The sequence below is a fragment of the Notamacropus eugenii genome, chromosome 5 (genome assembly GCF_028372415.1).
Source record: "Notamacropus eugenii isolate mMacEug1 chromosome 5, mMacEug1.pri_v2, whole genome shotgun sequence".
Classification (NCBI taxonomy): domain Eukaryota; kingdom Metazoa; phylum Chordata; class Mammalia; order Diprotodontia; family Macropodidae; genus Notamacropus; species Notamacropus eugenii.
Window position 1 is genome coordinate 461,429,674 of NC_092876.1, and position 26,753 is coordinate 461,456,426.

The window sequence follows — 26,753 nt, forward strand, 5'->3', positions numbered from 1 at the left end:
TGTGGCAGGTAGGCTAATTAGAAGGCAATTGAAATGGACTAGGTTAACAGATAGGCTGGCATAGCTGAATGTCCAACCAAAAGAACAGAAGGGGAGCTGAATTCAGTCCTGGAAAAGACTGGGGTGATCTTTAGAAGGTGAGATAGCACTGAGCCAGTGGAATTGTGGGTCAGTTAACAATGTCATATTCTTAGGGACACCAATATTAGGCTCCTGATAGCCTGTGGCACCCCCAGTCATCTATCTGGGCTAACATCATTAATGAGCCTGGATTTGGGACAGGGAGCTCTAGAGAAGGTAAGAGAGAATTAAAGCTAGGCTCATGTGAGTGAGCCAGAGATCCTTAGTCCCTCAAGCTGTGTCTGTGTGAGGACTGCATATACACGGATTTTCAGTGAGATAGCCCTGGTCATTTAGCTTGTTGGTGCAGGCAGCAGGATCTCCATCTTTTTTTAAAAATAGTATTTTTTCCAATTAAACATAAAGAAAATTTTTAACATTCATTTGAAAATTTTCTTTGAGTTCCAAATTTTCTATCTCCTTCCCCTCCCCTTCTCCTCCCTAAGATGGTAAGCAGTTTGATATAGGCTATATATGTGCAATCATGTAAAACGTATTTCCACATTAGTTATGTTGTGAAAGAATAAACAGACCAAAAGAAAAAAAAACCATGAGAAAAATAGAAAGTGAAAATCATCTGCTTTGGTCTACATTTGGAGTCCATCGGTTTTTTCTCTGGATGTGGACAGCATTTTCTACCATGAGTCCTTTGGAATTGTCTGTGATGGTTGTGTTGCTGAGAAGAGCTAAGTCATTCATAGTTGATCATCGCACAGTGTTGCTGTTACTGTGTACAATGTTCTCCTGGTTCTGCTCACTTCCCTTTGTATCAGTTCATATAAGTCTTTCCAAGTTTGTCTGAAATCCACCTACTTGTCATTTCTTATAGCACAATAGTATTCCATTCCATTCACATACCACAGCTTGATTAGCCATTCACTGATTGATGGGCATACCTCAATTTCCAGTTCTTTGCCATCACAAAAAGAGCTGCCATAAATATTTTCATATAAATAGATTCCCCCCCCCCCCCCCCCCAGTTTTAAAATTTCTTTGGGATACTGACCTAGCTGTGGTACTGATGACTCAAAGGGTATTCACAGGATCCCCATCCTGACCATATATCAGAGCAGTGAACCTATGTAAGATGGCTTTCTGGGCTGAGTCAATTTCCTTCCTTCCCTACCTCTCCACGAGCCTCTACTGTAATGAAAAAGAACCTCATTTCAGAGTCACCTGGTGAGAGGAATTGCAAGATGTCAGAACTCAGAGGAGGACCTGAAGTAAAGTAGAACCATTGTTTCCCATGACCCTGAATAGGTTGAGCCAGGAGACTTTAGTCCAGGGGTGAGAAGTTTTCGGGGAAGTGTGCTTCCTATATCCAAGCAGAGACCACAGAGAGAGAAGAAGGTAGCAAAGGAGCCAAGAATTAACCCATTTGAAAATACAGGAGGGCATGATTAAAGTAGCTTTTAGGAGAAGGCCTGGATAAAAGACTAGCCAAAAGAAAAATCATTGCAGAAGAGGATGCATTGAGGTAGGCCTTATAGATCTTCACATGTGGAGAGGCGGCACTTCCAAAGCCTTATGTATGGAGAGACCTTTAAGGCACCGGTTGTTTCCCTTTTCCCAGGGGCAAGAGGCTCTAGGCTGTAGACAGAGGTTATTGTTATCATCCTCTTTGAGGGAAGGTAGTTGATCTATAGGGACTGGGAGGCATCAGGTGCTGCTAATAACTCTAAAGAGGCACAGCTTTCTACCTGTTGTTGTTCAGTCCTGTCTGACTCTTCCTGACCCTGTTTGAGGTTTTCTCAGCACAGATACTGGAGTGGTTTGGTATTTCCTTCTCCAGCTCATTTTACAGATGAGAACGCTAAGGCAAACAAGGCTAAGTGACTTGCCCAGGGTCACACAGCTAGTAAGTGTCTAAGACTGGATTTGAACTTGTTTTTCTGACTCTAGGCCCAGCCCTCTTGCCCTACTTGAAGGCAGTTTACAAAAGTACGTTGAGCTAGAAACCTGCTGCTAATTATAAAATATAGGTGTGTTGGATGGAGGAAGAACAAGACAATCTGGTGGGAGAATTTCATAGGATCATGAATGTTAGGTCTACAAGAGACCCTCATGATCATCTAACCAAACTCCTTGTTTTATTAAAAAAAAAAACTTCTTAAAAAACTTAATAACCAGCAAACAAAAACCTGTTCATTAGTACCCCCAAATTAATTGCTCTAATAGGTTTGCCTGTATTAAACCTTTTCCTCTTTCTTTGATCTTTGTGGTAGGCATACATCACAAAGGGATATGATCATCAGTTAATTTCTGGCACTTGTTTGATGATAATGCATGTCCTTTCTGCATTTGAGACTTATATATATTCATATAGTTACATATACAAATACATATAGTTATGTATTTGAATGTGTTTGCATACAGGTATGACGCCTTATATGTGTATACATGTATATATGTCAATTTATTTTGAATGGCCTTGTGACTTCATTGGTGTCGCTGCTGTTAAGGACCTCCCTCTATCAATGTGCATTGGTACTTTGCAATTTATTGTCTTACAGTGTAACCTAGAGCACTGAAGAGGTTCCTTTTTCACTCAAATAACCTGCTAAGGGTCACAGCTAATAAATGGCAGACCAGGACTTGAATTTAGGTCTTTCTGATTCACTGTTCTCTTTTCACTTGAACAAATATACTGTTCCTTTCCCCTCAAATTTAAAAAATATCCTCACCGATCCAATTAGAATTTATTGCAGTGTGTGGTGTGAAGTATGGCCTCTGTACCACCTGTTTTGTTGGTTACTGTCCAGCTATCTAGTTTTTCCAACCCTTTTTATTGGTACAATGATTTCATTCCTTAACATTCTTTAGAAAAGCAACCCCTTCGTTTTGCACATTAGGGAACTAAAGAAACTGAGACCCAGAGAAGTGAATTGGGTAGCCCAAAGTTATCCTGCAAATTAATGGAGGAACTAGAATTCATATGTAGATTTTCTGTATACTTCCCCACCCTCATTATACCACCACCCCCTCCAAACAGCAAAGCTTTGTGGATCCAGGGGTCTGGTGGCCTTCCTTTGGACATTATGTTATATATGTCCCTTGGAAACTCTTTTGCTTTGAGGTACCTGAGGGCATCAGAAGCATTGAAGGGGCTGGGTAGTGGTGATTATTAGGGGATAACATACAGTAGAGTCCCTGACAGCCCCTTCTGAGTCCTTGCCTTTTCTCTTTTTTAAGAAATTAAAAGTTTTTTCAATCACCATTTAAAAAATAGTTTTTGTTTCTTCAATTAAAAATATTTATTTTTTTTAATTCTTTGCTTTTTAAATGGAGTTCCAGTTCTCTTCCTCTGTTTCACTCTGTCCCTGACCCCCAGAGAAGGCAAGCAACATGATATCAATTATCCATGTGAAATCATGTAAAATGTGTTTCCATATTAGCAGCATTAAAAGAAAACAAGAAAAATAAAGTGAGAAAATTCTACTTCAGTTTGCACTTAGAGTTCATTGGTTGTCTCTCTGGAGGTGGACGGCGTTTTTGTTTGCATCATGAGTTCTTTGGAACCGTCTTGAATCATCGTGTGGATCAGAGTAGCCAAGTCTTTCATGGCTGGTCATCATCACAACATTCTGTTTTTGATGTTTAATCAATCAGTCCTGTCCAACTCTTCATGACCCTCATGGACCAACTGTCTGGAGGGCTTCTTGTTAAAGCTACCGGAGTAGTTTGCCATTTCCTTTTCAGGTGGATCCAGTAGCTCCTTTTGTCAGGCAATCAGAGTTTAAGTGACTTGTGCAGGGTCATACAGCTAGGGAGTGTCTGAGGCTGGATTTGAATTCAGGTCTTCCTAATGCTAGGCCCAGTGCTCTATCCACTGAGCCACCAGCTGCCTTACAGACCTTGCTGTTACTGTGCACAGTAACCTCTCAGTACTTCTCACTTCACTTTGCATCAGTTCATGAGTGTTGCCATGTTTTTCTGAAAGTCCCCCCCGTTGTCATTTCTTATAGCACAATCATACTCCATCACAATCATATGCTACAACTTGTTCAGCCATTCTCCAGTTGATGAGCATTCCCTTGATTTCCAATTCTTTGCCAGAATAAAAAGAGCTGCTGCTATAAATATTTTTGTACATAAAAGTCCTTTTTCTTTTCCTTGAGAAGAGACCTAGTAGTGGTATTGTTGGATCAAAGGGTATGCACAATTTGGTAGCCTTTTGGGTGTAGTTCCAAATTGTTTTCCAGAATTGTTGGACCAGTTCACAAGTCCACTAGCAGTTCATTAGTGTACCTATTTTCCCCTCATTTCCTCCAGCATTAGTTATTTCTGATAAGTGTGAGGTGGTACTTCAGGGTTGTTTTAATTTGGATCTCTCTAATCAATAGTTACTTACAGCATTTTTCCCCCATGTGCTTATAAGTAGCTTTGATTTCTTCTTTTCAGAACTGCCTGTTCATATCATTCAACCATTTATCGATTGGGGAATGGCTTTTATTTTTACAAACTCATCTCAGTTCTATTTTTAGTATATATTTGAGAAATGAGGTCTTTATCAGAAAAATGATGTAATTTTTTAGATATTATTTCATCGTCTATGATACCTTTTAGCAAAATGTAGTTTCCTTGATTATCTCTTCTAAAATTTTTTTTATTAATTAACTTATTTGTTTTCAGTTTTCCACAATCACTTGCATAAATCTTAGATTTTCTGCCCTCCCCTCCCCCTTTCTTTTCCCATCCCTCCCCCATCCCTCCCTGAGATGCCATGCAATCTTATGTGGGTTCTACACATACATTCTTACTAATACATTTTCACCTTAATCATGTTGCGTAGAAGAATTAAAATGAATGGGAGAAACCATGAAAAACAAAACGAAACATAACACAAGAGAAAGGAGTCTGCTTCATTCTGTAATCCAGTTCCATAGTTCTTTCTCCGAATGTGTAAGGCATTTTGCCTCAAGAGTCCATTGGAAATTTTTTAGATCCTTGCATTGCTGTGAAGGGCTAAGTCTACCAGAAAAATTCCTCACACACTGTGATTGTTGCTGTGTTCAAAGTTCTCCTGGTTCTGCTCCTTTCCCTCAGCGTTAGCTCATATAAGTCCTTCCAGGCCTCTCCGAAGTCTTCCTGTTCATCATTTCTTACAGCACAGTAGTATTCCATTACATTCATATACCACAACTTGATCAACCTTTCTCCAGTTGATGGCCATCCCTTTGATTTCCAGTTCTTGGCCACCACAAAGAGCTGCTATAAATATTTTTGTACAGGTGGGACCCTTTCCCATTTTTATGATCTCTTTGGAATACAGTCCTAGAAGCGATATTGCTGGGTCAAAGGGGATGCACAGATTATCTCTTTTAATTAGGCCTTTTTTCATTTTGGCCTGTCTGATATCATGATTGCTACCCCTGCCTTTTTAACTGAAGCTGAAGCATATTATTTTAACTCTGTATGTGTCTTTCTGTTTCAAGTGTGTCTCCTATGAACAATATATTGTTGGATTCTGGTTTCTAATCCACTCTGCTCCCTGTTTCCATTTTTTGGGTGATCTAATCCCACTCCTGTTCACAATTATGATTGCTAACTGTGTATTTCCCTCCAATCCATTATCTTCTGTTTCTTTTTCTTCTCTCTCTTTTTATCCTATCTCTCCTCAAAAATCTATTTTGCTTCTAACCATTGCTTCCCTTAACTCTCCCTCCCCTTTATCATCACTCCTCTCTTTTCTCTTATCTTCTTGTCCTATCATTTTCCCATTGGTGTTATGTTTTTATACACAACTAAGTGTATGTATTTATTCTTCCTTCTTTGAACCAATTTAGATGATGGTGAGGTTTCAGCATTCCCTGCCATTTCCCCACTCTCCCATTTCCCTCTCCACTGTAAAAGCTCTTCCTTGCAGACCTCTTTTGTGTGAGAACATTTTTCCCATTCTGCCTCTCCCTTTCCCCTTCTCCCAGTACAGCCCTCTTTTCCCCTCCTTTATTTCTTTTGGAGATCATTCCAACATAATCTACTCATACCCATGTCTTTTATCTATATAAGCTTCTTTTAACTGCCTTAATAATGATGAAGTTCTTGGGTGTTACATACATCATCTTCCCATATAGGAATGTAAACAGTTTAACTTCTTTGAGCCCTTTATTGTTACTCTTTCCTATTGACTTTTTTATGCTTCTCTACAGTATTGTGTTTGAATGTCACATTTTCTATGCAGCTGGAGTCTTTTCATCAAATACCAATTTTCTTTTTGCTTGAAAGATTGCACTCAGCTTTGCTGGGTAAGTGATTCTTGATCGTAATTCTAGTTCCTTTGCCTACTAGAATGTAATATTCTGGAGCCTTCCAATCCATTAATATAGAAGCTGCTAAATCTTGTGTGATCCTAACTGTGGCTCCACAGTATTTGAATGTTTTCCCCCTGGTTTCTTGAAGTATTTTCTCTTTGACCTGGGAGCTCTGGAATTTGGGTATAATATTTCTGGGAGTTTCCATTTTGGTGGTGATCAGTGAATTCTTTCCATTTCTATTTTACCCTCTAGTTCTAGAATATCAGGGCAGTTTCCCTCAATAATTTCTTGATATATGATGTCTATCTCAGCAATGCAGTGATCTAAGACAATTCCAAAAGACTCTTGATGGAAAATGCTATCCACATCTGGAGAAAGAAGTATGGAGTCAGATGCAGATTGAAACATACTATTTTCCCTCTCTCTTTTTTCCTTCCTTGTGGTTTTTTTCCTTTTGTTTTGTTTCTACTTTCACAACATGATTAATGTGGAAATAGGGGCAGCTAGGTGGTGCAGTGGATAGAGCACCAGTGCAGGAGTCAGGAGGACCTGAGTTCAAATCTCACCTCAGGCACTTGACACTCACTAGCTGTGTGACCTTGGGCAAGTTACTTAACCTCAATTGCCTCATCCTGAGTCATCTCCAGTCATCCTGACAAATCCTGGATTCAGGCTCTAGAGGAGAAGTGAGGCTGATAACCTGCACAGCCCTCCCTCACTCAAAACAAAGTCGTGCAAGTCATGTCATTATTTCTCTGATGGCATGGTCTTCTTCGGCAATGAAGGATGAACACACACACAATGTGCAAATATGTTTAATATGATTGTACATTTAGCATATATCATATTGCATGCTATCTTGGGGAGAGGGAGAGAGCAAGGGAGGGGGGGAATTTAGAACTCAAAATATTATAAAAGTTAATGTTGAAAACTAAAGATAAATAAATTTTTAAAAAGAGAAATATATGTCTAGGCTCTTTCTTTTATCATGGCTTTCAGAAAGTTCAATAGTTCTTAAATTTTCTCTCCTGAATCTATTTTGTAGATCAGTTGTTTTTCTGATGAGATATGTCACATTTTATTCTTTCAACTTTGTTTTATTGTTTCTTGATGTTTCATGGAGTCATTATCTTCCACGTGTCCAATTCTAATTTTTAGGAATTATTTTCTTCATTGACTTTTTGTACCTCCTTTTCTATTTGGTCAAGTCGACTTTTTCTGCAGTGAATTTTTGTGCCTTTTTCTTTTTAACCATTAGGTCAATTCTGTTTTTCAGGTTATTTTCCTTAGAATGTTTTTTCTGTGCCTCTTTTACCAAGTTGCTAATTCTCTTTTCATAATTTTATTGCATCATTCTCATTTCTTTTTCCAATTTTTCCTCTACCATTCTTATCTTCCAGGAATTCTTGTTTGACTTGTGCCCAATTACCATTTTTCTTTGAGGCTTCCATTGTAGCTGCCTTCACATTGTTGTCTTCTTCTGAGTTTATATATCTTGGCCTTCCCTGTGATAGTTTTTTTATGGACAGATTCTTTTTGTTGCTGTTTGCTTATTTTTCCAACTTCTCTTCCCCTTACTTTTGTTTGACCCCCTTACTGTCTCTGGGCTGAGAAGTCCTGATGTTACTGCTTCTGTTGTGGCAGTGTCTGCTGTCACAAAGGCACGTATGGGCTCCAGACCTCTACAAGACCTTCACAGACTTCTGCCTATCTCTTACGCCTTCTTAGACTGGAAAAGCGTCCGACTTTTTGTTGTCTCTGCCACGCTAAAATTTGATTTGAGGTGTTATTCTAAAGTTGTTTAGAGGGGAATATTTCCTTCCTCTTGCTCTTGATTGTATCTTTAGCAGAGTTCTCTGGATATGACAAGATGAGGGAAAGGGTTTCAGAGCACAGGATCTTTTGTTCTCTTCCAGTTGGGACTTTGAAGAACTACAGAAAACCTTCGTAATTTGGGCTCTGTGAACTTTAACTTTTTTATAACTATTTCAATATAATTAATTTCATTCAGAGAAATCTTTAAATTAAAAAAATTGTATTTATTTTGTGCATCTAAAAACATTATTCTGAGATAAGGTCCATAGGTTTCATCAGATTACCAAAGGAATCTGTGACATACAGAAGGTTAAGAAGACCCAAACTAGAAGGTCATCAGTCACTGTGAGTCAACATGCATTTATTAAATGTTTACTATGTTCCAGTCACTGAGAATACAAAGAAAAGCAAGAATGATCCTTGCTCTCAAGGAGCTCACAGTCTAATGGGAAGGACATCATGCAAACAATTCTTTACTCACAAGATATATACAGGGTAAATCAGAAGAAAGGTACAAACAGAGAGAAATCCAGAAAGACCTCCTGCAGAATTTGCGATTGGAACTGAGTTGGGGCTTGGGAGTTTTGGGGGAGGCAGGTGGTGAAGATGGAGAATTCACAATCAAAGAAAGTTATAGAAAGTTATAGAAAAGCCCAGTGGAAGAAGATTCACAAGTTTTCCAAGGGAAACAAATTTATTTATCCTGCTTCATTTGGACAAATGCTCTCTATCTCAGTCAAACTGAGACCTATTAAAGACCTTAGCTTGAGAAGGCTGAGGTCTCCCAATGCCTGGGCCATTTCTAGTCATCCTGATCTCTGTCTGGCCACTAGACTCAGATGGCTCCAGAGGTGAAAGTGAGGCTGGTGACTTTGCACAGCCCTCCCTCACTTAAGTCTAAGTCACTTGCATGTCATAGCATCACCTCCCTGATGTCACGGTCCTCTGTGAATGAAAGACAAACAGTAACAGCAGTATTTTTATGCCTCGTCTTTATGGCTGATGATCGGAGAGGTCCCGTAAAACCGGGTCGGGGGGGGGAAGTCCATTGGCTCAGTTTAGACTTGCAGTTGATGGTTATGACAAAGTTAATGTTGTTTAACTTTTGAAGCTATAGTTAGCTCAGTCCTTGCATTCTTACCCAGCAAGCCAAGACTGGGCTCAGTGAATTTTATACAAGTACAAAGGACATTATGACTTGATATTCCGTGTGATAGTTTTTTATGGACAGATTCTTTTTTTAGTGTTGTTTGGCTTATTTTATTGTATACGGCTATTATTGTGTAGAGACACCTGACTTGTGTAAACATTGTGCAGTATTATGCAACACAGGGAAAAACCCACCCTTTTCTCTACTGCTCGTACCTGGGTGGGGTGAGAATCAACACGAACTCTTTCCTTGTGCCTTTAGCAGCTCTCAGAGGTATGAGCAGGCTTGACAAATGGGGTAGGGAAGATATGAAGGAGCATCACCCATGTTGTGTAACAGCTCTCTGTTCCCTTCAGACTCCCAAGGCTAAATTTCCAATGAGCTGAACTTCAGGTGTGCCCTCTTGAGGTGCTATATAGTTGTGAAACAGGTTCCATCAGTAACTCTAGATGGGAATGAACAGGATGAAAATGGCTCAGGGCAACAGGACAACTGATTCACAGGATCTGGGAGAGCAACCAAAGCTGAACGGCAGAAACTTCCAAAATGGAAGGTACTTGGGTATCAGGGGGGCAGTTATGCATCGTAAAATTGAGGGAAAAACCACCTGCTTCTTTGTTCATCTGTCCACTAATTGCAGAAGCTCCAAGTCTTTTAAGTCATTTGAATATTTCATAAAATATTTTGTGTCTTGATCATAGAGAAGAATTGAGAAAATACACCTCCCTCCCTCCCTTCATGGCAGAGGGAGGGGGCTATAAGTATAGACTGTTTATTACATGTACTGTAAGGCACCATCCATGGTTAGTTTGCTGAACTGTTTTTCCCCTTTATTGGGGATAGCTTGTTGGGTACTGTAGGGAGTGAGGATATATTTGGAGATGAAGGTGAAATAACAAAAGACAGATAAAATAAAAAATAAAAAGACATAAATTTTTTTTAAAGTGTAATACTGTTTATTTTACTTCAAAAGACATTTCAGCATTCTGAACATACAAAAAATCCCCCCGAAAGTTTTCAAATTGTGTTTAAGAACAGACTTTTTGTGTTTTTTTTCCCCTTGTATCACTGCCCTGGCTTTCTGTTTGACTGATACAAGGCAAAACTCTACAGTTTCAATTTAAAACTACTGCACTTCAACTAAAAAGAAAACTGAAAATCCAGACACTTCTCTCATGCCAGCTGACCTCCACCCCTCTTTGTGACACCTAAGAATGGGAACTGGGTACTATTTCACTATATATACAGAAAGACAACTTTTAAGCTAAATGGACACCCACTGCAGTGTATCTTCAGTTTACCCTCACAGAGTAGGCTTTGGGTTGCAGCCCCCTAGGAAAGGCAGACAAGCCTCATGCCCCCTCCAAGCCTCTACCCCAAAAATCTGTGTGGGGTTTTTTTGTTGTTTTTACAAACTATAGATATGTACAGTTTATAACCCAGAATTTCTAGCCAATCACCATATAAACACCACCTTACAAATTAAAAAAAAATGCCTGAAAACATTTGTAAATGCTTTTGTTTTACACCAACAACAAAAGTGCACAGTGAGGAGAACACAAACGCCTTTTCATTTTTAAAAATGTTTGGAATTCTGTACAACTTTGATACAGTTTCTGGGTGCTCGGAGATACCCATGGACACTTCATGTAAACCAGTTACAATGTCTATCTAGAAGCACTTTTGAGCAGCTGTGTGATCAGAAGCCAATTAAGCCTAATGAGGGCATCAACACCATCACAAACGAGAGGTGTTTCATTTGAAGGTGTTTCCCCTACTCTATGATATTCACATGGAGACAGAATATGGTACAGTTTCATTCGTCATCTTCTTCATCCTCCTCGTCCTCCTCTTCCTCCTCGTCTTCCTCCTCTACCTTTTTCCGGGCAGCTTTAGCCGGCCCCTTTGCCTCATCGAACTTCGCTTTTGACTTAGAATCTGCGCCATCCTTGTATTTCTCCTTCAGTTCGGCTGCCTTCTCGTTGTCACTCAGGTTGTTCCCCATTTCGCCAAGCTCCTTTGCCACATCCCCATGGATGTGCCAGGGTTTGTAGACTTGATCTTGGGATGAAATTCCAAAGAGAACAGGACGAAGCCAGCCGGTGGCCTTTACGTGCCTTAGGATCCTGCTTCTTTTTGCCACCTTTCACTGGTCCAGTCCTTCATTTCTCCATCACATCGTGCCTTGTCAGCTTTTGCCATCTCATCAAACTTGGATTCCTCTTTCCCCGACATAGTCTTCCACCTCTCAGAACACTCTTTTTTTTTTTTTTTTTAGAAAACTCTGAAAAGTGAACAGGAACCTCTGGATTCTTTTTCTTATGCTCTTCCTGGCAAGTTTGCACAAAAAAGGTGTAAGCTGACATTTTGCCCTTCAGTTTCTTGGGGTCACCTTTAGCCATGGTGGACTCTGTATTGTTCACTAGTCTGGGCAGTGCAGGGCACGACGCTCGGCTAGGCACTCCCCCAGCCTCGCGCTAGCTGACTCCCTGAGAGCCGCCTCTAAATTTTCTTTTAAAAGACCTTACCATCTTCCTTTATTTCATTGTACTCACTTAATTAACATATAGTCTTTTAAGATCATTTTCAGTGGCGTTTTCTTCAAAACAGTCCCCAAACTGGTTCATGATCCATGGCTAAATCAGTGAGTTAGCCATCAGTTTATAATCATCATAAAATAAACCATTTCTTGAATGTAATGTTTTCTTTTTACTATAGTAATGAGGCATGGCACAACTTCATGTCCTCCTAGATATGCCCTATACCCAGTCAAACGTGCTTAAGAAATAGTAGAAAACAATAGTTGATAGCTAGATTCCAAACAATCAAAGGAAAGTGTTAGAGCTCAGTAGCCTTTTACTGCGTGTGAGGGTTTTATAATCTCTGAGACAGCCATACCTGAAGGGCTTGGAGGGCGTTTTTAAAAGATGCAACTTTTATTGTCTTTTTGGTACAGTCATCATTACTAAGACCTTAAGTGTTTTCTGATTTTTGGTAGCTCATAGTATGGATAGCCCAATACACTTTCCTAGGTATCTACACAATATGAGAGAGTATGGACATACAAAGGAAAAGCATTCCAAGTTACCCAACCTCCATAGCCACGCTGCAATTTTGTAAAGAGAGCTTTACCTAGTTCCTTTTTTCTTGTAGTATGCATGGCTCACAATTCAGTGTATAGTTATTGCTGAGTCATGTCCAATGTCTTTTGTTTGTCTTTTTAACCTTTATTCAATATCTTGTTTTTTCCCAATTACATGTAAAGTCAATTTTAAACATTTGCTTTCTAAAATCTTGAGTTCCAAATTCTTTCCTTTCCTCCCCTCCCCTCTCATTGAGAAAGTAAGCAATTTGATATAGGTTATAAATATGCAGTTATGCAAAAAATTTTTCCTTATTAGTGATGTTGTAAAAGAAAACACAGACCCCAACCTCAACCCAACAACAAGAGAAATAAAGAAAAAATTTTAAAAGTATGCTTTGATCCATATTCAGACTCTATCCATTTTTTTCTCTGGAGATGGATAGCATTTTTCATTCTAAGTTCTTCAGAATTGTCTTGGATCTTTGTATTACTGAGAGTAGCTACGTCATTCACAGTTGACCAATGTATACTATTGCTATTGTGTGCAGTGTTCTCCTGGTTCTGCTCACTTCACTGTGCATCAATTTGTGTAAGTCGTTCCAGGTTTTTCTGAAATCATCCTGCTCGTCATTTCCTTTAGTACAATAGTATTCCATTACAATCATAAACCACAACTTGTTCAGTCATTCTCCAATTGATGGGTATCCCCTCAATTTCCAATTCTTTGCCACCATGAAAAGAACTGTTCTAAATGTTTTTGTATAATTAGGCCCTTCCCTCCTCCCCCTTTTAAGAATCTCTTTGGGATACAGGCCTAGTAGTGGTATTATTGGACCAAAGGGTACGCATAGTTTTATAGCCCTTTGGGCATAGTTCCAAATTACTCTACAGAATGGTTGAATCAGTTCCTAACTCCACCAACAGTTCATTAGCGTCTCAATTTTCCCCCATCCCTTCCAACATTTGTCATTTTCCTTTTCTGTCATATTAGCCAATCTAATAGGAATGGGGTGGTACCTCAGAGTTGTTTTAATTTGCATTTTTCTAATCAATAGTGATTTGGATTTTTTTCATATGATTATAGATAGCTTTGATTACTTCGTATGAAAACTGCCTTTTCATATCCTTTGACCATTTATCAGTTGGGAAGTGGTGCTTATTCTTATAAATTTGACTCAGTTCTCTATACATCTGAGAAATGAGGCCTTTATCAGAGAAGTTTGCTGTAAAATTTTTTTTACACTATCCCAAGCTTCAGGTTTTTTGTACAGTTGTTTTTAAATCTAGTTCTAGGGAGTCTGTAAATTTTTTTGATATTCCAAGGTAGTATGATCTAAAGAGAGATGTGTTTGCTACTCTCCTGGCCTGTGCTCTGTTTTGTGAGAGACCACAAGCGTTCTTTTCCATTCTGGAATTGTGACCAGGATTCCTGCTCTCCTGTGGCTGCAAGCTCTTGTGTACTAGTTACATTCCCTCACCCTCGGAATGTAACCCACATCTTCAGGTATGAGCAATGCTAGAGAGTCTTGCATTCAGTTCCAGCAAAGGGTCCTCTGTAATCTCCTTCTGACCAACTGTCCAACCTCATTATTGTCTGGGGACTGAGAGCTCCGTAAGCTGCCGTCACCAATTCAGTTACCCCCAAGGCCTGCTGCTGACTTGCTGGGGTATTGCCTGAGCTGGACTATGCCCCACTTTCACCCCAGTGTAATAGACCTTTCCTTCAGACCTCCTAAGTTGTTTTTGGCTAGAAAATTGATTCACTCCATCCTTTTGTGGTTTCTGCTGCTCCAGAATTTGTTTTATTTTATTTTTTAAATTTAATTTAATTTTTCATTTGCAACAGTTCATATCACATGAAACAATTCCAACTTTTGGTCAGATGATACTTCTTTTTAAAGCATTTACAATGTAGACAACAAAAGAATTTTTTTTAAACATTAAACATTTAAACATTAACCAACTGAGACACAAAGAATGTTTATGTATGCTAACTTCACAAGCCCTTGACCCAGTTGTCTCCACAAAAGAATTAAAGGACCTTAACTTCTTGTTGTTGGTCTAAAGTCCTCAGCTTAATAGCTTAATTTTAGACTTAACCTTGGATGTTCCCCTACCAATAATCTATAATTGAATAGATCTGGTATTAAGCTTACAAACCTTTTGACTATAGGAAATTGCCACTAAGAGTAGGGACATTGCAGGGAACCACTATCTCCCCAACTTCATGTTAATTCCAGGTAGGAGTAGATTGTCAACTTGCATTCAGTTAGGCTTAAAATCTGCCAGGTGTCAGTGGGGAAATTGAGTCAGGAAAATCCTACCTCAGCCCAGGCTGAATAGTCACTCTCTTACCCTTCCCAAGAGATCACCGTTTTCAGTTCATACCAGCCTCTCACAGGCTTACTGGCATCATGGATTGGAGGCTCGGATTGGAGGCTCAGATTGGAGGCTCAGACCGCTTTTCTTGCTATCCATACTTGGAGTTAGACTCAGAAGAACAGTCACTTAATAGTCCCATAGCATCTTAAAATAGCAAGTTCCAATAACCAGGTTTCAAATGTGATTATAGTTTCACTTTGGCTAAGGAACATCTTTTGAGGCAAGTCTTAAGTGCTTACATGCCTTTCTATACATCTTCTAGTTCCTGATTAGATAGCAATCATAAAATCAAATTTGTCATTAAAACCTTAACTTTTCCATCAATGCCAAATTTTACCTGAGGTTATCTACCTCTAGGAAATTTAGGCTAAAATTCTTTTCCCCAAACTAAAGATGTCTTTGATTTATTCTCAGTAATTAATCCAGTCAATTGTTTTAATACTTATTGCTTTTACATCGCTTTGTAATATGTCCAATTTTTCTCCCCATCACTCTCCTCCCTCCACTTCTTAATACCTTGCATTCTGATTACTCCTTCCCTCAATGTACCCTCCCTTCTATCACTCCCCACCCTTCCCTTATCCCCATTTTCTCTCTTTTCTTGTAGGGCAAGATAAATTTCTATACCCTTTTCCCTGTATTTCTTATTTCCCAGTTATATGCAATAAAAATTCTCAACATTTGTTACTAATACTTTGAACTCCAACTTCTCTCCCTCCCTCCCTCCCTCCCTGTCCCTACTGAGAAGGCAAGCAATTCAATACAGACTAAATATGTGTCGTTTTGCAAAGGACTTCCACAATAATCATGTGTGTGTGTAATAGTAACTATATTGCCCTCTATCCTTCTCTATCTCCCCTTATTTTTTTATTCCCTCATGTGACCTTGTCCCTTCCCAAAAGTATTTATTTCTAGTTACTCCCTTCTCCCATTTGCCCTCCTTTCTATCATTCCCCTCACCCCACTTGTCGCCTCCTCCCCTACTTTCCTGTGGTGTAAGATAGATTTTCATCTCAAATTTAGTGAGCATGTTATTCTCTTCTTCAGCCATATGTGGAGAGAGTAGCTTCACTTTTCCCCTCTGCCCTTCTCCCTTTTCTCCTCCATTGAACAAGATTTTTCTTATCTCTTTTATGAGTCATAGCCTGCCCCATTCCATTTCTCCTTTTTTCCTCCCAGTATTTTCCTCCCTCATCCCTTAATTTTTATTTTATTTTTTTTGTGTTGATATCATCTCTTCTGATTCAATACAGCCTGTACTCTCCGTCTATATATGTGTATGTATGTGTGTGTGTGTGTGTGTGTGTGTGTGTGTGTGTGTAGGTACAATCCCTCCACCTACCCAAATACTGAGAAAAGATTAGAGTTATAAATATTTTTTTTCCATGTAGGAATGTAAACAGTTCAGCTTTAGAAAGTTTTTTTTTTTTTATGATTTCTCTTTTCTGTTTATCTTTTCATGCTTCTCTTGATTCTTGTGTTGGAAAGTCAAATTTTCTATACAGCTCTGGTCTTTTCCTCAATATGAATGCTTCATAGTCCTCTATATCACTGAATGACCATTTATTCCCTTGAAGTATTATACTCAGTCTTGCTGCATAGGTGATTCTTGGTTTTAATCCCAGTTCCTTTGACTTCTGGAATATCCTGTTCCAAGCCCTTTGATCCCTTAATGTTGAAGCTGCCAGAACCTGTGTTGTCTTGATTGTATTTCCACAATACTCAAATTGTTTCTTTCTAGCTGCTTGCCATATTTTCTCCTTGATCTGGGAACTCTGAAATTTGGCCACAATATTCCTAGGAGTTTCTTTCTTTGGGTCTCTTTCAGGAGGTGATCAGTGGATTCTTTCAATATTCATTTTGCCCTCTGGTTCTAGAATATCAGGGAAGTTTTCCTTGATAATTTCATGGAAGATAATGTCGAGGCTCTTTTTTTGATCATGGCTTTCAGGTCATCCCATAATTTTTAAATTGTTTCTCCTGGATCTATTTTCCAGGTCAGTTGTTTTTCCAATGAGATGTTTCACATTATCTTTTATTTTTTTCAAACTTTTGGTTTTGTTTTTTAACTGCTTGGTTTATTTCATAGTCATTTGTTTCCCTGAACTCAATTCTCTCTTTCAACGAATTATTTTGTTCGGTGAGCTTTTGAAACTTCTCCCCCATTTGGCTAATTCTGATTTTTAAAGCCTCTTTCTCCTCATTGGTTTTTTGGACTTCTTTTTCCAATTGTTAGCCTCTTTTTAAAGGTGTTATTTTCCTCAGCATTTTTTTGGTTCTCCTTTAGTAAGCTTCTAACTCTCTTTTCAAGCTTTTCTATTGCCTGAGCCTGGTTTTAAGATCCCTTTGGAGGCCCTGGAGGCAGGGGCCTTGATTTCCTCTGATAGTATGCCTTGTTCTTCTTCATTCAAAAAGATAGGAAGAGGGGAGGCAGAGCCAAGATGGTGGACTCGAAAGACACACTTACACAGGGTCCTCCCCACAGCCCATAAAATACCTGTAGAGAGGGACTCTCAACAAATTCTGGAGCAGCAGAAGTGGAGAACTACAGAGTGGAGGAGATTTCCAGCCCATGGAGACCTGAAAGGCCCATGGAAACGTCGGTTGCACCGGACTCGGAGCTGACTCTGGGAGGAGGACACTTTGGGGGCGGAAGCTCCAGTCCCAGCAGTGGGTCGTCAGATCCATCGGCCCACAGGCAACAAAGGTCAGAGACAGGGTTTAATCAGCAGTCCAGAAAGGGAGAAGGGCTTTCCCATAGCTCTGGCAGCAGGCAGTGGCCACAGAGGGTGCACAGCAGCCCATATGGGAAGCTCCATTGTTGGAGTGTAAGAACCCCGGGGGGCCTTGAAAAGCTGAGTCTTACCTCAGCCCTGGGTGGAGGCCCTGGGAGAGCTGGTCTTTGTTTCACACTGAATGGTGGCCCTGCCTATCCAGCTTATCTGAAAATCCACCCCTAGTGCTGATTTGGGAACTGGAGGCTAAGTGGCTATGGAGAGGTATCTGCTAAGATTCTGGGCACAAAAATCCTTCTCTGCATCCAGACCAGTACACTTTGGATTGTGCCACCTTGGAGGAACTGAGATCTCACAGATTCCCAGAGTATACCCTACTCTTGACAAAGGACCCAAAAGTCAAGTAACTGGTTGGGAAAATGTCCAAAAAAGGGAAAAAAAGTAAGACCATAGAAGGCTACTTTCTTGGTGAACACATATCTCCTCCCATCCTTTCTGATGAGGAAGAACAATGCTTACCATCAGGGAAAGACATAAAAGTCAAGGCTTCTGTATCCCAAACACCCCAAATAAATATTCAGTGGGCTCAGGCCATGGAAGAGCTCAAAAAAGATTTTGAAAATCAAGTTAGAGAGGTGGAGGAAAAACTGGGAAGAGAAATGAGAGAGATGCAAGAAAAGCATGAAAAGCAGGTCAACACCTTGCTAAAGGAGACCCCCAAAAATGCTGAAGAAAATAACACCTTGGGGGGTCGGAACCAAGATGGCGGAGTAGAAAGATGCACATACGCTACCTCCGAACCCACTGCCCATAAAATATCTGTAAAAAAAGAACCACCAGCGAATTCTGGAGCAGCAGAAGCTACAGAACAATGGAGCGGAGGAGATTTCTGTTCCAGAGAGCCTGAAAACCTCTCGCAAAAGGTCCCTCGCACCCCGGACCCGGGGCAGAGCCCAACCCTGCCTCTGCGGCGTGGTGCGGAAAGCAGCGGATCCGAGCAGGCTTCAGGGACAGAATCTCCAGCAGCCACACAGGTCCCCCACCCACAGGTGACAAGGGTTGGTGAAAGGGTCTCTTCAGCGGGTTGAGTGGGATGTGGGGTGCCCCCATAACTCAGGCCCCCTCGGGAGACAGCAGCAGAGGCGGGAGCAGACCGGGGCTCCCCAAGCAGGCAGGAGCCAGGATCCATTGTTGAAGGTCTCTGCATAAACCCCCTGAGGGAACTGAGCCCGAGAGGCGGCCCTGCCCTGACCTGAACACCTGAACTTGATCTCACACTGAATAGCAGCCCTGCCCCCACCCAAAGCCCTGAGGCTGGGAAGCAGCATTTGAATCTCAGACCCCAAGTGCTGGCTGGGCAGATCTGGAGGCGAGGTGGGGGTGGAGAGGACACTTAGAAGTCAAGTCACTGGCTGGGAAAATGCCTAGAAAAGGGAAAAAAAATAAGACTATAGAAGGTCACTTTCTTGGTGAACAGGCATTTCCTCCCTTCCTTTCTGATGAGGAAGAACAATGCTTACCATCAGGGAAAGACACAGAAATCAAGGCTTCTGTATCCCAGCCCACCCAATGGGCTCAGGCCATGGAAGAGCTCAAAAAGGATTTTGAAAATCAACTTAGAGAGGTGGAGGAAAAGCTGGGAAGAGAAATGAGAGATATACAGTCAAAGCATGAACAGCAGGTCAGCACCCTGCTAAAGGAGACCCAAAAAAATGCTGAAGAAAATAACACCTTGAAAAATAGGCTAATTCAATTGGCAAAAGAGGTTCAAAAAGCCAATGAGAAGAAGAATGCTTTCAAAAGCAGAATTAGCCAAATGGAAAAGGAGGTTCAAAAGCTCACTGAAGAAAATAGTTCTTTCAAAATTAGAATGGAACAGATGGAGGCTAATGACTTTATGAGAAACCAAGAAATCACAAAACAAAACCAAAAGAATGAAAAAATGGAAGATGATGTGAAATATCTCATGGGAAAAACAACTGACCTGGAGAATAGATCCAGGAGAGACAATTTAAAAATTATGGGCCTACCTGAAAGCCAGGATCAAAAAAAGAGCCTGGACATCATCTTTCATGAAATTATCAAGGAAAACTGCCCTGAGATTCTAGAACCAGAGGGCAAAATAAATATTGAAAGAATCCACCGATCACCACCAGAAAGAGATCCAAAAAGAGAAATTCCTAGGAACATTTCTTTAATCATCTTGTCTTCATGTCATTCCTGACTCTTTGTGACACTATGGACCATAGAACACCAGGTTCTTCTGTGAGCTAGGGGGCTCATTTTCTCATGTCATATGTTAATATTGTCCATGAGATTTTTTTTGGCAAAGGTACTGAAGTGGTTTGCTATTTCCTTCTCTAGTGGATGATCTTTTTTCAGAACTCTCCATTACCATGGTATAGCTCATAATTTCATTGAGCTATGTAGTACTCTCTGCCACAAGGCTGTTATTGAGGTGGGGCAAATATATAGTTGGCTAGGCTAAATGCCAGCCCAAAGGTTCATGTTGGCCTACCTTCCATATTCTGACTGCCTGCAGGCATTCTCAGAGTGAGAAAGAGGTTGATAAGCTTCTGAAGGATAAGGGCACTATTCCTGCTTCCCTGCCTTATGGCTAAATGCTCTACCTTTCCCATAATGGTAGTTTTCCTTGTAGGATCTATTGTCCCTACTTTTAATCATGGATAGTCATGGCTTCATCTTGATGTCATGGTCCTCTTCAAGAACACAACAAAGAACAAACACAACCTGCTTACATTTGCAGAGTGGATGCTTTAGCCTGTGTATTGCCTTTATCAGACCTACTCGTTTGCGGGAGGGGCAGCTGATAGAGTGCTGGGCCTCAAGTCCGAAAGACTTGTCTTCTTGCGTTCAAATCTGGCCTCAGACTCTTACTAGCTGTATGACCCTAGGCAAGTCAATAACTCCTGTTTGCCTCAATTTCCTCATCTGTGAAATGAACTGGAGAAGAAAATGGTAAACCATTTGGATACCTTTGCCAGTAAAACCCCAAATGGGGTCATGAAGAGTTAGACACAACTGAAACAACATAACAACAGTAAAATTTATGGGAATGTATTGAGAGGATGGGAGCAGAGTCTGTGTGATATCCTGGTGTCCTTGTCAGGGCCACACAAGGCACATGCCCAAGGGAATTTGGAAGTACTCCAGAATTCTTACCAAGGGCTCAGCCAAAGTCATCATTGCCTAGTCCTTGTTTGTGCTTAAGGATCTTGACAGCCTTCTACTTGTCTTTGCACACAAACATTTCCCAGCATTGTATGCAACACTGGGGAACACAGTCACATAAGGACATCCACTTTAGGAATACCAGACTCGCCCCAGAGCTATGAGGATGTGTCATCAGGTTTTTTTCCTCTCAACCTTCCCAGTTCTGCACCTGTAGTTTATGTGGCTAGGCTATGTGCTATTCCAGACCTTCAGATTCTGGCTACTTTTCTATGCTGGCCACAGACAGTCTATTTTAGTGAGTGTCTTATAGTCAATGGTTTTGACTCTGTTTGTAGTAAGAAACTCAGAGACTTCTTTTATCCATTATAAATATCTCCCCTTCTGGTTTAATTCTGGGGGCTACACTTAAATCTGAATTGTGTCACTTCATTGTTGTTAGATAGCTTCAGAGTGCCTGTAATGATTTGTTAAGATTCTGCTTGATTAAGCAGTGGGAAGGGTGGCATAGTATAATGGCTAATGTTGGCCTTCTGGTCAGGAAGACCTGAATTCAAATATGGCTTCTGTCATTTAAAGTTGTTGAGCTTCAGTTTCTTCATCTGTAGAATGAGGATGATAACACTTGGAGTACAGTTATCCTTTTCACATCATTGCTTTCTCCATCCTGGTTTGGATATATCATGAGTAGGCATAAAAAATTAAATGGGAATTTTTTGGGAATTTTGTTGATGGTGATGACATATGAAGGCCAGCAGTTAACAGAGAAAAAGTTCTTTTTCATACAGTTTTTAAAAAATTGACATTGACCTACATGTAGCCTATGACTAAATACTTTACCCAGATTTTATGATGTTTTACAATGGGTACCGTAAATACCCCGTAAAAGAAAAAGGAAAAATTTAAACTCTCTAGTATGAAGGGAGGGCCCAAAATTTTTATGTGCATTTGCCAGATAGTCAGGGCACTGTGCCCCTAACTCCTGAGATGTGGAATGGGTAACATAATTTCTTTTCTTTACATAGTCTGAGAACACAGCATAATACCTGACTCACAGTAGGCACTTAATAAGCACTTTTGAGAATTGAATGTCTATTGACTTCCTTATAATGAGGTATGGCTCTCATGAGCTATTTGTGTGTCTGCGAGGGTCTTTGACATGGTACTTTAATTGATCAATTAATGAACAAACATTTGTTTGGCACCTACCATGGGCCAGGTGCTCTGCTAGGTACTGGGGATACAAGTATAAAGAATGAACCCCCCCCTACTCACAATGAACTTATGTTGCAATGTAGGAGACAAGTACATATGAAAACATACGCCACATAAATATGAAGTGAACAAATGCAAATGTGTAAAAAGTAGTGAATAATACAAGGTAGTTTGGGAGGGTGGCACTAGCAATTGGGGAAGATCGGAAAGGTTTCATTAGTGCAGAAGATGGTGGTGTTTGGGCTGCATCTTAAATGTTAGTTGTTGTAAGCATGCCATCCAAATTCATGAGACTCAAGCAAGGGCTGGTGTCCATCCCTGCTTCAAACATAGGCTATAACTTGTCTCATCAGTGTATACTAGTAGACTCAGGAGAGATAGAGAGAAAATGTGTGTGTGTGTGTGTGCGTGCACGTGTGGGTGGATTGGGGAAAGTTCACCATCCCTAATAGAGAGTAGCAAGTCAATAGTGTCTACTTCGGGTACAGAGGACAGTAAATACTGATAAACTGGAGCATGATTCCAACTGAAAACAGACTGGTTGAGTGCCATACCAACCAAGTCTTATGACAGTAATTACTAAGTGCCTATTGGATGAGATACTATAAACTGGGGTGGAGGCTGCTGGTAGGGACTGCAGCCCCTAAGGGAGAGAGAAGTGAGTGGGAAGTTGAAAAGTGGTTTCTTTGGTGTTGCAGCAAGACTAATGCTGTTTTAATAAGCTGGTCTTTCCAGATGATTCAGCAAAATTTGCTAGGAGCTGCAGCTGCTCTCCGGCATGTCTTCTATCTCTGGTGACTAACATATGATGGATTTTGGCCAAATCCATAGCTTGTGGTGATGATTAAGAGTCTAGTTGGGTGTTGAGTTTTAATGTGGTACATTTCTTCTCCTAGTCTTGTGAATAGCAGTGTGTATGAGAGATTCTTCTATGGGATCAGGTTTCATCTAATGAATTTACCACATTTGGGGAAAGTTTTAGCATCCAGTTAGAGGCTAAGGTTTAGTTTCAGCCCCATTCCCTCATTCCCCTCTCACTCTGTTCTATACATTCTGTTCCCATAAAAGTCAAGAAGAGATGAAGGTACAAACAGGGGAAGGGTGGGCTGCAGGTTTGAATTACCCCGAGAGTAATATGGCAGGTAAGACAACCTGCGGTTGGTGGGCTCATCCAGTAGAGGAAGGGGACATACAAGGCCTCTCATCCCCAGATACTGAGCATCAAGGCTCTTTGCCCACGATACTTTTAGAATATCACCCAATACTAGATAAAAGCTGAATTGTTTCAGACTACTCTGGTTCTAAGTTGGAGTGGTAGTCAAGCCTACCTTCCTAATGGTTATTTTGATATACCGTGTTGACATGGAAGTCACTGTGACAAGATGGAACTTTGAAGGATGATTGATATGGGAAAGCATGCAGGTGTGTGTTTCTTAAGTAATAATATGCACCTTATACCTGTGTAGATGGATTTTTGTGGGAGAAGGGAGGCTGAGGATGTGACCTTGCCTTCTTGTCTGAAACTATAATATGTCCAATATTTGCTGTTCCGTAAATGATGGGGCGGTAGGAAGCAGTGGCAAGGTGGCGGTAAGAGCAACAGTATTGTAGGTATCTTCAGACATTGAAGGACGACCTTATCTCTGACCTTCTTGGATCCCCTGCTCTGGAAATTCTAGGTTTGGAATCTGCTGAATTTTGCCTTCTGGCCAGGAGTCATTTTGAAGACAGATGCTCAGATGAATATGCCTAAAAAGGATGCATGAAATGTAGAGAAGTGAGGAGGGGGCTGAATTTGGAGTCAGAGGACTTGAATTCAAACCTTGGTCTGCCTCTTACTACCTTTGTTACCTTGCACAAATCCAACCTTTCTGAGCCTTAGTTTTCTCAACTGTCTGGTGATGAGATGATCAAATCACGTTGGAAGTCCCTTGCGTTTCCAAATCTATGCTCCTAAATTTTTTAAATGATGTCTTATGTTTTCATATCAATCTTTCCCAAATATATCCTTCCTCCTCCTAACAATTAAAAGAAAAAAGAAAAAACACAGTTTAATATAACCAACTAATACATCAACAGACTGACGGTGTTCCATAGCTACAGCTATTGCTTTCTTGGGATATGGAGTGTTGTGTATTTTTTCTGACTGTCAAAGAAGGGAAAGAGGTACGTTTTCTGCATCCTTCTCTAGCACCAAGATTCATGGTCATTGTAGTCACAACATTCATTTTTATCTTTCTGTTCTTTACTTTTATATTGTTGTGGTCACTGTATATTGTTTTCATATTTCTCTCTGCTTTACCTTGCATCATTTCATATAAATTTTCTCTTTGTGAGCTTGGTGCCCGCTCAAATCCCTTCCCATTCTGCTGTTCCATGATTTATGTAGACATTAGGGAGCCACTGCCAGGGAATCTTCAAGTTCAACTCCATAGCTCCTCCACACAGATCTAAAAAACTCACCAGACTAAGTCTTTAGAAACCAGCCCCCCCCCCCCCAAAAAAAAAATCACAGTGAGTCATTTTTCCAGGCCAGGTTAACAAAAGGAGACAGAGAGATCTCTGGATAATGGGGATGAGACTAGCTAGGAACAGCCATGAGACAAAGCATTCCAACATAGGGAAGAACAGGACTTGAACCCAAGAGGTCCCAGATCTAGCACATAGGGGCCTGAACTTGTACATGATATAGAAATAGATGCCCATAGCATCTTTGTCACTTACTGCTCAGTTCTAGCCACAAATCCAGGGCCAGCTGAGGGAGGAACCTGTGCTAAAGATGATTTTCCAGAATTAGGAACAATTGTATTTTTGAAGTTGTGTACTCAGCTAAGAGCAAGTTCAGAAGTGAGTAGTAGTGGTAGTAGTAGTAGTAGTAGTAGTAGTAGTAGTAGTAGTAGTAGTAGTAGTAGTAGTAGCTGTGTGACTCTGATTCCAGGAGCAAAGTGGAGACTCAGTTCCAGCCTCCTCCAGCACAATCAGAAGTCTGCAGTGAAATAACATGAGCAAGAACTCCAGACCAAAGAAGAACCTGAAATTTTGTCACTCTAAACCAGCAGAGCTTTCTAGCTGATTGATAGTGACTGAACACAGCAGTAGTCTTCTGAAACCTCAGCCAGGGACAAGTCCAAAGGTGTATTGCTCAGACCCAAACCCAGGTCAGGAACTTGCAGAGCTCTGAGTAGAAGGGCAGTGACTAGAGTTTTAACCTGGATCATACCACTGTGGGAGCACTGAATGCTTTCAGGTCCCTAGTCTGATCTATCCCAGAGACCTTGGAATAACACAATATAATACTGCAATAAAGCAGCAGCAGAATCCAAGAGGATGAAAACTTTATCCAGAAATTCCCTCCAGAAGTGCAAAGAACTCTGTCATCTCAATTCCAAAGTCAGGAAGTAATCTGGAAGAATAAGGAAACAAGCAAAAAAACCATAATCCCACCATAAAAAGTGATCGTGGTGACAAGGAAGCTTAAGACCCAGAACTAGAAGAAGAGGATGACTCCAAAACATCAACAAAGCCTCAAAGGATCTCAGCGATAGATTAGAACTGGGGGCCTAGAGGTTTCAGGTCAAAAACAAATGTTGCCAGCAGCCAGAAAGGAAGAATTTGATACCAAGGAGCCATAGTCAGGGTCATTCATTCACAAATTAGCAGCCATACCTACCAAGGAACTGAGAGCTTAGAACGCAGTATTTCAGAAGGCAAAGGATGTGCGTTTCCTACTAGGAAAAATGAATTTTGAATGAAAGAGGACTTCTAAGCATTCTTGATGAAAAGACCAGAGCTTCATAGAAAATTACAATTACAAACACAAGAATCATGAGAAACATAAAATGGCAAGCATGAGGAAACAATCACAGGAAACTAAACAAGGATGAACTGTTTACATTGTAGTATGAGGAGATGATACATGTGTTCCCTCAGAACCCTATCATCATCAGGGGTGATAGGAGTCTAATTAGACAGAGGCCCTGGGAGTGGTTTTATTATGTTTTGAGGATCTTAAAAGAAGGATGTAAAGGGAGGGGAAGAAGAACACATGGGGGGAGGAAGGAGAGAAGAAGGGAGAAAGGGTGAGGAAGGATGAGGAAAATTATCTCACATAACTGTAGTGAGCTAGTAGGACTCTTTACAAATAAAGAGGAAGAGTTGGAGAGAGCAGGCAACACTTGAGCCTCATTTTCATTTCACTTGGTTAAAGGAAGGAAGAATGCATACAACTGGGTACAAAAATACATTCCATTCAGTAGGGAAACATGTTGAATGGGGAAGGAAGAGGAGTAGAATGAGAGGAAAGGTGGATTAAAGGAGGGATTAATCCAAGCAAAGCAAATTCTAATGATGTACAGAAATATTTATAGCAGATCTTTGTGGTGGCAAAGAATTGGAGACTGTGGGGCTGCCCATCAATTAGGGAATGATTGAATAGCTTCTGATGGTATATGAATGTGATGGGATACTAGCGTGCTTTCAGAATTGGTGATGGATACATTTTTAGAGCAGTGATTCTCAAGCTTTCTGGTCTCATGATCTTTTTTATACTCTTAAAAATCACCAAGGACTTCCCTTCCCCAAGAGTTTTTGTTTTAGTGGGTTGCATCCATTGATATTTACCATATCAGAAATTTATAAGTGTCAGTATTATTATGAAAATGGTTTTGACCCTGTAGATCTCCCTGAAAAGATCTAGAGGATCCCCATGCGTACCTGGACCACACTTTGAGAACTACTGTGTTAGGGAAGCCAGGGAAAATTTGTATGAACTGCTGCAGAGTGGAGTGAACACAACCAATTTTTAT

At 40.5% G+C, this 26,753-nt stretch overlaps 1 protein-coding gene and 1 pseudogene across 3 annotated transcripts in view; one reads left to right on the forward strand and one right to left on the reverse strand.

The window, feature by feature from the left end:
* Positions 1-26,753, forward strand: part of TMEM45A (transmembrane protein 45A) — a 132,578-nt gene that overhangs the window by 56,472 nt on the left and 49,353 nt on the right. The gene's annotated exons all lie outside the window — the stretch shown is intronic.
* On the reverse strand, positions 11,069-11,797 carry LOC140507279 (high mobility group protein B3 pseudogene; annotated as a pseudogene).